Below are 10,088 nucleotides of genomic sequence, written 5' to 3' on the forward strand. Positions count from 1 at the left end.
ACTGCCGCTCTGACCCAATCAGGTTCAGCCAGTCGGATGTCCTGCTGCTAGCAACTGCCCTCTGTGTGCAAATATTTATGAGGCGTGTTACCAAGGACACCTTCCCAACACCCCAGAGGGTGAAGGTCCATGGCGCAAGTTCTAGGGCAAAGTTCTGAGGATTCCTACAAGCCCAGGAAAGCAAGGTCAAGGCCCCAACAGGAACTCCTGGACTGGGTGATGGGGTGGGAGATTACCTGGACCAGCTCCTTGCTCCTCAGCTCCTCTCACCAGCCTCCCTCCCATGGCCTTCTGAAGGCCTGTGCCCTGGGCACGGAGGACGGGGGGTTAGAGATTAATCTTCTGCCCCCATCCCCACGGAACTTTAGTCTGAGAAAATAGTATTTTCAAAACCATGGAGACAGACCAATTGAGACCACATGTCTGCCCTTGGGGAATGTAGACTCTAGTAGAGAAGACCATAAAAAAAACACAGCTAGAGAGCAATTTGGCAGCAAGAACACCCAACTCATGCATAACCTGCCAGTCGCTGTAGAATGCCAGAGCAGGGAGACATAAGCGGTCATCTTGTCCAACATCCTTATTTCACAGTATAAGAAACGGAGGCCCAGAGAGGGAAAGCAACCTGCTCAGGGCACACAGCAAGGATGGGGCCAGAATCCACTAAGCCAGGACTCATTTCAGAGAGCCAGGAGACTAAGATAGAGACCCACAGATAAGGACCCCAAACCCTCACCCACCTTCATCATCCCAACAAGCGCTATCATCCACCTACAACTTTTACTAGACATTTCTCAGCGCCAAGCCCTGTGCTGGGTGCTTCAGAAACAACTATTTCCCTCCAGATGGAAATGGCGTGCACCTGCACCTGCTGCCCTGGGAAGGGAGACTGGCTCTTTGACCTCCCTGACCTGCTCAAGACTTTTTACTATTAGGAAGTTCCCAAGTCCAACCTCACTCCTTCCTGCTGCAACATCAGCCCAGTTTCAGCCCAGTTTCTCTGGCCTGGCAGGTGGGGAGGGTGCCCGGGGCCTTCTCCTGGCTCCTGAGTCAGCCTGTCCATTGTTCCGACGACTGCCTGCTCAGGTGGCATGAAAGCACAGGGAGAGCTGTGCCAGCAGAAGCATGGGGGCAGGGGGCAGAGAGAGGAGAGGGCCGGCAGGAAGATGTGGGTGGAGGGGCAAGAAAGCCACCCACTGACCAGCTTCTGAAAGTCTGTGCTATTGTTTTAAGGATGTGGAGGAAGACCATTCTAAAGTGTATGGCATTTCCTTTTCCTTATACAAATAATACGAAGTCTTGCCAAAACCAGTTTGGCTCAGTGGATGGAGCATCAGCCTGCGGACTGAAGGGTCCTGGGTTCGATTCCCGTCAGGGGCATGTACCTTGGTTGCAGGCTCATCCCCAGTAGGGGGTGTGCAAGAGACAGCTGATCGATTATTCTCTCTCATTGATGTTTCTAACTCACTATCCCTCTCTCTTCCTCTCTGTAAAAAATCAATAAAATATATATTTTTAAAAAATAATAACAATACAAAGTCTTGTTGAGATTTTTAAAACAACAGGTAAGAAAATAAAACTAGAAAAAAAATGAAACTGTTCCAAATTACTACCACCTAGACGTGGTAACCTTTTAGCGTGTAATCTTCCGGAGTTTTCCATATGTAAACACATTTCATTATTCAGTCAACTCATATTTACTAGACACTTTCTTTTATATTTTTATTGATTTTTTTTTTTTTACAGAGAGGAAGGGAGAGGGATAGAGAGCTAGAAACATCAATGAGAGAGAAACATCGATCAGCTGCCTCTTGCACACGCCTAACAGGGGATATGCCCGAAACCAAGGTACATGCCCTTGACCGGAATCGAACCTGGGACCCTTCAGTCTGCAGGCCAACGCTCTATCCACTGAATCAAACCGGTTTTGGCTGGACGCTTTCAATGTGCCAGATATTGTTCTAACTCTAGAGAGAAAGCACTAAACAAAACAGTTAAAAATACATGCTCTAGGCCCTGGCTGAGTGGCTGTTAGTTGGAGTGTCATCCCACACACCAAAAGGTCACTGGTTCGATTCCCAGTCAGGGCATATGCCTAGGTTCCGGGTTTGATCTCCAGTGTGCACATCTATGTCAAGAAATACACCCTTAGATTACTGTGAATGGTTCTGAATATTGCCCTTCATGGATTCTGGGGGCTTTTCATCAAGTCCAGTGTCTGGTTTCTTTCCCACAAGAGACATGAACACACATACACATACAAACATGCATGCACACACCATAGACCCTGGGAGCCAGCCGCTGGCTCACCGGACAGTGTAGTCTAGTTCAATCCTTGTCCCAGACCTCTTTCTAGTGTTTCCCAGGGCACAGACCCATTCCCTGCATTCCCTTCCAGGCAGGAGCAGGAGCCTGGCTTCTCTCACTCTTGACTCCCCCTGCAGGCGGTTGGGGCTCTCGCAACTGGAATGGGGCCTCAGAGCCACGTGGCAGGAGCTGTCTGGCAGCAATAGCTGGAACAGAGCGGGGCTGAACATGGTCTCCCTGAAGTCCTTTCTTTGCCACCAACTCCCAGGTGCCTGATGCGGGTATAAAGCCCCCAGATGGTTCCTGGGCGTTTTTCTGGACTTGAAAAGTTCACATACATAGACTTCCTGGAAGCTAGCTCCTGAGATCCTGGAGGTGCCTTGGGCAGGGCACAGAAGTGAGGCTGAAATCAGGTGAAGAGCATGGGCCAGACTGGCCAGGGTTCGGATGCTGTCTCCACTACTGACTAGCTGTGTGGCCTCCAGCGACTGACAACCTCTCCGTGTATCCACAGTCCAGACTGTATGAGAATAATTCCTATTCCGTGGCATTGCTAGACATGCCAGACCAGATGATACACACAGAGTGCTCCCAACAGTGCTTAGCACAGGGTAGTGGCCACCAGCTAAGAACCTTTATAATTGTTATTATCTTCTGAGCCCACCTCCGACAACCAGGCCCGGCCCACGAAAAGATGACTTTTCTGGGACTTTGCTTGCTATCACTGTCATGGGAGGACAATCAGACCTTCTGACCTCCTGGGGCCAAAGAGAGAGAGTCGGGACATGTTGCGTGTGGATATGTGTGTGAATGCCTGTGGGAGTGTATTGAATGGAGCTTGTAGCTGAATGTGGGGGATGAATGAGAACGTGCCTGTAGGAGGAGCAGGTGCTCATGTAGGACCTTCCATATGCACACACAAGTAAAAGGGTAGTGGCTGTGAAAGTATAGTTTGCATGCAAACGTGTAGCTAGTTGTATAGCATAACAGTGGGAGGGTGAATGTACAACTTCTGTGCATGTGTATCAAGAACACAGTTGTATCTAGAGGGAAATAATGAAGAACATAAACTGATGAACAAAAACAGACCCAGAGACAGAGAAGCAGCGATCAGACTGTCAAACCTCAGAGGTAAGGTAGGGGAGGGTGGGGGTAAGGGGGAGAGATCAACCAAAGGACTGTGTGCATGCATATAAGTCCAACCAGTGGTCACGGACAACAGGGGGGTGGGGGCATACGTGGGGAGGGGTTTGGGATGGGAATGGGGGGGTGAGGACAATTATGTGATACCATAATTAATAAATCAATAAAACAAAAAAGAAGACAGTTGTATACATCAGTGGGTGAGGGTGTATGTGAGACAGAGCGGGTACGGGGTGTGAGTGTGCAGTTGGGTTGGGTTAGGAATGTGTAAAAGTGCATATGTGCATGGAGGTTATGTGTAAATGTCCACATTTCCCCAGCCCCACCCCGGGCACACATCTCCTGGAGAGGGGGATCCATCGGATACACAATTCCCCATCCTGGGGGGACAGTGCCCTGACTTGAAATGGAAGAGCCTTGATGTTTCTCTCTCTTCAAAGCTTTCGAGTTTCCTGGAGAAAAGCCTCAACAGAGCCCAGCCTTAACCCGCCCGCTGATCGAAACTCAGGAGAGGAAACTCAGAGAGCCCCGCCCGGCACCCCCACCCGCCCCCGCCTGGGAATGCACCCACAGCTCTCCCCCGCCTCCCACTCACTGCTCTGCTGAAGCTCACACCCTCCACCTGCTCTCCCGGCCCCTCACAGGGTGCTGGGCAGCTGCCAGCCCCCAACAGCAAGCGTAAGCCCCTCTCAGACTTTGAGAGCATTTTGCCTCCCTGCTCCGGCAGACCTACCTGGGGACAGTAGCAACTTCCTGCCAGAGGGGACCTAAGGCTGGGGCACAGCTGGGCAGCTTCAAAGCCCACCACCAACCCCCTCCCAGGCAACAGGCACTCCACCCCACCCCGCATCTCCAAAGAAGGCAAAATCATGACAGAGGACTGGTGGGAATGATGTCTCAGAGAAAGGGGCCACTGGAGGCAGGAATTGGACACAAAAAGGGGTTCTTCCTTTCATTTAGGGGTTCTAGAGAAGATCTCTCTTACAGGAAGCTGTCTCAGTTGTTAATACTATTACATGGAGTAAGAATAATTATCATAGTGCAGGACTACTACATATTGTACCTCTATGTAACCCATTTATAGATGGGGAGACTGAGGCTCAGTGAGGTTAAATACGTGGTGGCAGAACCGGGACTTGAACCCAGGCCTGTCTGTAAAGCCTGGACCCTTTCTCAGGTCTGTGCCCACATCTGCCTGTCTCTTCACAGCTGGAATGGGCACCTCTGCTCTTCCCCTTCACCAGGGAGATGGGGGATCTAAAGGTAGACAGAGACATGCTCAGAACAACTAAGGACCCTAGGCTGCGGCAGTTGTCAAAGATTTCCAGAGGAAGGGAGCACCGAGGGGCCTCCGGAAGCAAGAGGGAGATTGTTGAGTGGAAGAGGTTGAAGTTGATGAGGAAGGAAACCTGTACCTCTGGGCACCTGGCCAGGAAGGACAGGCGCATGGTGGCATGCAGTGTGGCAGAGAGTGGGGATGGTAGATGGTAGAAATTGCAGTCTGGTGGCTGAGTCCCCAAAATGCCTGTCCACTGTGCCATCACTACCGTAAGGGGGTCAGGGTTCCTGCCTCTAACCCTGCTGGACCACGAGTCTCAGACCCCAAGGAGCCCAGGCACTGGGCAGCTGAGCACCTCCAAACTCTGAAATGTGCCAGGACCTCATTCTCAGCACCAGGGAGGAGCACTCAAGAGTCCCTGGGCTTGTCAGGGAACAGAAAGCCAGTGAGACCCCAGCATGACCAGCCAAGGTGCCCCAAGGACAGGCACAGAGAAGAAGATGGCCAGCTGAATATTCAACAGAGAGGAAGCTGGCAGGGGCCAGGGAGGGAACGGGGGCTAGGAGAGGCAGCAGGGCAGAGTGAACAAAGGAGAATGTAGGGGGAGGAAATGGAATTAAGGATGCCATGGGGTGGGGTGGAAGGTCCTAGCTGAGGCTGGGGCAGAGCATTCAGAGCAGGGAGACCTGCAAACCTCACCTGGTGTGACCCCTAACCTCTTCCCAGTTGCCCCAGGCCCAGCCACGTGTCAGAGAGAACCTGTGTCAAAAACTCAAGGAAAGCTGAGCCTCACTTCAATGAGACCCTCTCTCTGGGACTCTACTCCCGGAAAGTAGTGAGTGTCACCTACAGCCCCCAGGCCTTTGGTGAGAAGGAGGTGCAGAAACTGCATCAAAACCTCCTTTAAAGCTCCTGGGAAAGCCTGGCCCACCATCATGGTAATGGGTTGGTACTGAGCAAGGGGTACTGAAGTCAGACCCCTGGCATTGTTAAGGAAAGGACAGAGTAACTGAGCAGTGAGACTGGGTGGATGGGGGGCTGTCAGGCAGAGAGGGGCTGCCCCACAGAGGCAGGGAACACCCACACTGGCTTGTTTAGAGTCTTCCCCTACACTTGACCCTCAGGAAGGCCAAGGGCAGACCAGAGGCCCATCTCCCGGTCCTCTCAAGAAGACTATGTCCTCCAGAGGATTGGGGAGGGGGTCCTGTCACATTCTGGTGATGTCCATTTGATACCTGATTTGTGAGGGGAAGGGGAGATGAGAAAGCATTACTGAAACCCCATGGGAAGGTATGTAAATGAGGCCGATGGTCCCTGCCAATGGTTACTGGGACAATTAAGTATGGTATCTATTATATTTAAAGCATTTAGCACACTCCTGGTAGTTAGTTACTTAAAAGGAGGGAACAGCAAAGATGGGATCCTAACACCCATAGAGGGGCAGAAAGAAACAGATGGACGAGGTCTCTCAGTACCCTAGAGTCACCAAAGAGAAACCTGGGCCCACACATCCTCTGGCTCAGGCAGTGTGGGATAGCTGGGCTCCTTTGCATGTCATTTGCATATTCTCTGTCTTGCCTCCGACTCTTGTCACTCCTGTCACTTCAGAGCCTCTGGGCCCTTCCTTGTTTCTGTCCTTCCCTTGTGGCCCTTCCTGAACTCCTGAGGGCTGGAGGACCCTCATGGAGAACAGAGCCTGGTTTGGGGCAGAGGGTCTAAGAGGGGACCCACCATCCGCGGAGAGCCTGTTTAGCAGCTGCAGGAAAGAAGCCTGGCTTAGGGCGACCCCTACAGGGCATTCTCAGAATAGACAGGAAGGAACAGGCAAGCAAGGGCTCCTCCCCATCCACATAGGACACAGCTGCCCAGCCCGTTTGCTTGAATGCCTCCTGCTGCTCCCAGCCCTGAAGAGTCTGGGAGCAGCCCCCTACCAGATCCTGAAAGAACCCAGAAACCCACTTCCCTCTGCCAATTAGCCAGTACCAAGGTGTTCAATGTGAGTTATAGCAGACACCAAAGCCACAATATCTGGGAGCTCTGAGCTGACAGCAACACCCTGCAGATACCATCAGGGCTGCATCAGTGCCCACCTCTGGCACCACACCCTCATCCTGCTGCCCTGCAGCAGAAGGGGTCAACGTTTTACTGTTGGAAGAATTTAGTGAACAAAGAGAGTTGTGAATACCTGGGGAGAACCTCACACAGCCCGTAGTGAATGCGGACTGCCATGGGCCTCTCTGGCGGGAGCCTCACCTCACAGCGCCACCGCTGGCTGATTGAGGTCAGGCCAGAGGAGGATTTTCCCACGGTAGTGGCGTTATTTGGGAGCCCCTGGGAAATCTCTAGCTCCCTTCCCATTCATCAGTTCTGCCCAACCAGTTCAGCTGGGAGGGGAACAACAGGCGAAATACAGCAATGACAACATTTGACTAGTGGGGGAGAATGTTAAAAATGATCTGATCTTGCAGTTTGCTTGTTGACATCTACAGATGCTCACAACCCAATCTTTCCCGTCCTGCTCCCTCCACCCGCCGCCCCTGCCTTGGCTGGGCGTGTGAATGGGGGCAGAGGAGAGGGCAGGGCAGAAGGGTGTGTGTGTGAACAAGTGAAGTCATCCTCTCTGGGTGGCTCCTTTTAATTAACACCCTAAAAAAACTCCCAGCCAGCAAAATTGGGTCTTGCCAACTGGGAGCCCCACCCTTCTGGCTCATCCAGGCCCAGGGGTGGAAGGGGGCAGGAGAACTGAGAGGAAGGAAGGAAAGAAGGAAGGAAGGAAGGAAGGAAGGAAGGAAGGAAGGAAGGAAGGAAGGAAGGAAGGAAGGAAGGAAGGGATCTGCTGAAGGCCCTGGCCTTTGAGTTTTCCCAGTCCTCAGAGGACCCATCGGCAAGGTCAGCTGGCCTCTGGGGAGCCTGGATTCCCTTTTCCTAGAGCAAGAGAGTGAAGGTGGGCAAGGCATTGGTGTAACCATCTCCTTGCCCCCAGTTCCCCAGAGAGACAAGCCCCTGAAAGTGTCCAGTGTCCCAGCACTGGAGGTTACCCTGTAGGACATTACTCCTAGATCCAGGCCAGGGTGAGACATGTAGGCCTCCCTCTGGCCATTTTAGTTTTACCCAGCATTCAAAGCAAAGAGTCACCTGATCCCTCATGGTTGGAATCTAGTCCCCATGATGGGAAGCAATAAGCTTACTCCACAAAAGGAGCAGAGCAAGCCTCATCCATCTTCCCTCAAGACCTCTAAGCTCCACATTCCAGAGGCCACTCCATGTCCTCCCTCTTCCTCAAAACCTTTCTCCTGGCAACAGCCTGGTAAACCTCACAGAGTCCGTGAAACCCTTTCAGTCTGGTGTGTCCAGATCTCATCTATGGCATGTGCCTCTCTGTTCCCTGGATCTGACCCCTCCTCCCCCATCAGTCTGGAGTTCTAGAGGACAGAGGCTGAGTCCCCTGCTTACTCCAGTCCCCAACCCCAGCTCCCAGGACCGGAGGGCCATGGGTGGGGTGCAGACCTGCTCACTGGGAAAATGGGCATGGGGAAGGGGTGGATGGAGCCCTGAGGCTCGAGGCTTTTCCGGAAGAGGAAGCAGGAGCCCAGGTCCATTGCACTGCTGCTTCTGCATAATCACCGTGTGACCTCACACACGGGGTCTCCATCTCGGATCTCCACTCACTAACCTTGGTGGTCCCTAGCAGCTCTGACATCCTCTGCTAGGATTGTCCGGTATCCGGGGCAATGGCAGAGCGTTAAGTGGAAGACCAGGCTGGGTGGCCATGGCTTCACAGGAAAGTACTCTCACTCCCGGAGCTGGGGCAAGGGATTCCTTCTAGCTTTCCCTGAGACTGGGTAAGGGTGGGGGTCGGGCAGGAACTGGAGATGAGGAGCACAAGGCAAAGCATGGGGGCAGGGAGGGGGGGACAGTTATGGCCGCTGAGTCCTAAAGCACTGCTTCACCTCACTGCTTTATCAACAGTGTTTGGTGCACACTAGCATTCTTACCATAATAAAAATCAAATAAAAAGTAGAGAGAAACTATCTGACACTTGTCCAGAGCCCAGTGAGACCTGAGCCCAGGGGGGTATCTCCAGCTGCAGGTGACCCTCCTGTGGCTACTTCCGGGGCCCAGCAGCCAAACCCCCACAACTACTACCTTATCCAACAGCTCAGAGAAGTCATGGGGACAAAGCCACCCCTGATGACCCCAAAGCCCTACCCAGAAAGCCAGGCCATCATGCCCCCCCACCAACCACATGGGACCCAAATTTTCTGGGGTTCAGTATGTTGGGAGAGGGTGGGGCCTGATTTCAGGTGATGGTGAGGAAAGGATGGGGTGACTGCTCTTGGGGAACAGAGAGGAGCGTGTTGGAAGAATGAGCGCGTCCTCTCCCTGGGGCTGAGTGGGAGCCAGAGCAGAGCGGGCACCGCCCGACGCAGAGGCCTCCGCCCCCCACCCAGCTGGGCCAGCTGTTCCCGTCACACCCTGGGCAGTAAAACTTGCTTTTATGGTAGTTGCGGGGGTTGCTGTTTTCCTTGGGGGTGCTGTTTGTGTCTATGTATCTATACGCAAACGCACCTGGTCCTTGCATATGCATTGATGTCTGTGGTTTGGTGTGTGTCTGTGTGCGTTGGGTGTGTGTCCATAAGTGTGTTTGTGTGGGTATATCCATGTAGGTCTGGGAGATAGGTTATCGTAGCCACTGTTTATCAAGTTATTACAGTGTACCGGGCACTTTCCAGTTGTTAGCACCTTTAATCCTCACAACAAACCCTGTAAGGATGTATTCTAGCTAGTCTCATCTTCGAGAGAAAAAAACAGAGAAAATCAATAATCCATCTACAGCCAGATAACCAATAAGAGGCAGAGCTAGTTCACTTGCCTCTTGTGCTGAAAATGTCTGTGTGTGTCCTCACGGACATGAGAATCTAAGCACAACATCTTCATATCTGCCTGTGTCTGCATAGTCTCTACCCGCTCAGGTGAGTCTGTGCAGGTCTGCGTGTGTGTCTGTCTCAAGGCCAGACTCTGGCCAGTTCAGGCTCTGTAGCTGGTGTCACCGGAGCCTTAGGATTGTCCCTCCCAAGAATAGTAACTGTCTTTTCTAAAGCAGAAAACAGAGTGTGTGAAGCAGAGAACTTTGCCATGCAGACTGTCACAGAAAATGCCAGTGTGGAGCCAGCACAGCCCCTTAGCCTGAGAGTAGTCTGCCCCCTGGGAGGAGTGCTAAAGAGGAGAGATGATCTGGGGAGAGCTCAGAGAACATCAAGAAGGAGGCAATCCCCCCTGTCACCCGCAGGCCAGGAGGGGGACCTGGGAGAGGAGCTGAGTGACTCCTTAACTAGGAGCTCTCTTCCCTGTAGGGGGA

The sequence above is a fragment of the Pipistrellus kuhlii genome, unplaced genomic scaffold (genome assembly GCF_014108245.1).
Source record: "Pipistrellus kuhlii isolate mPipKuh1 unplaced genomic scaffold, mPipKuh1.p scaffold_m20_p_3, whole genome shotgun sequence".
Taxonomy (NCBI): Eukaryota; Metazoa; Chordata; class Mammalia; order Chiroptera; family Vespertilionidae; genus Pipistrellus; species Pipistrellus kuhlii.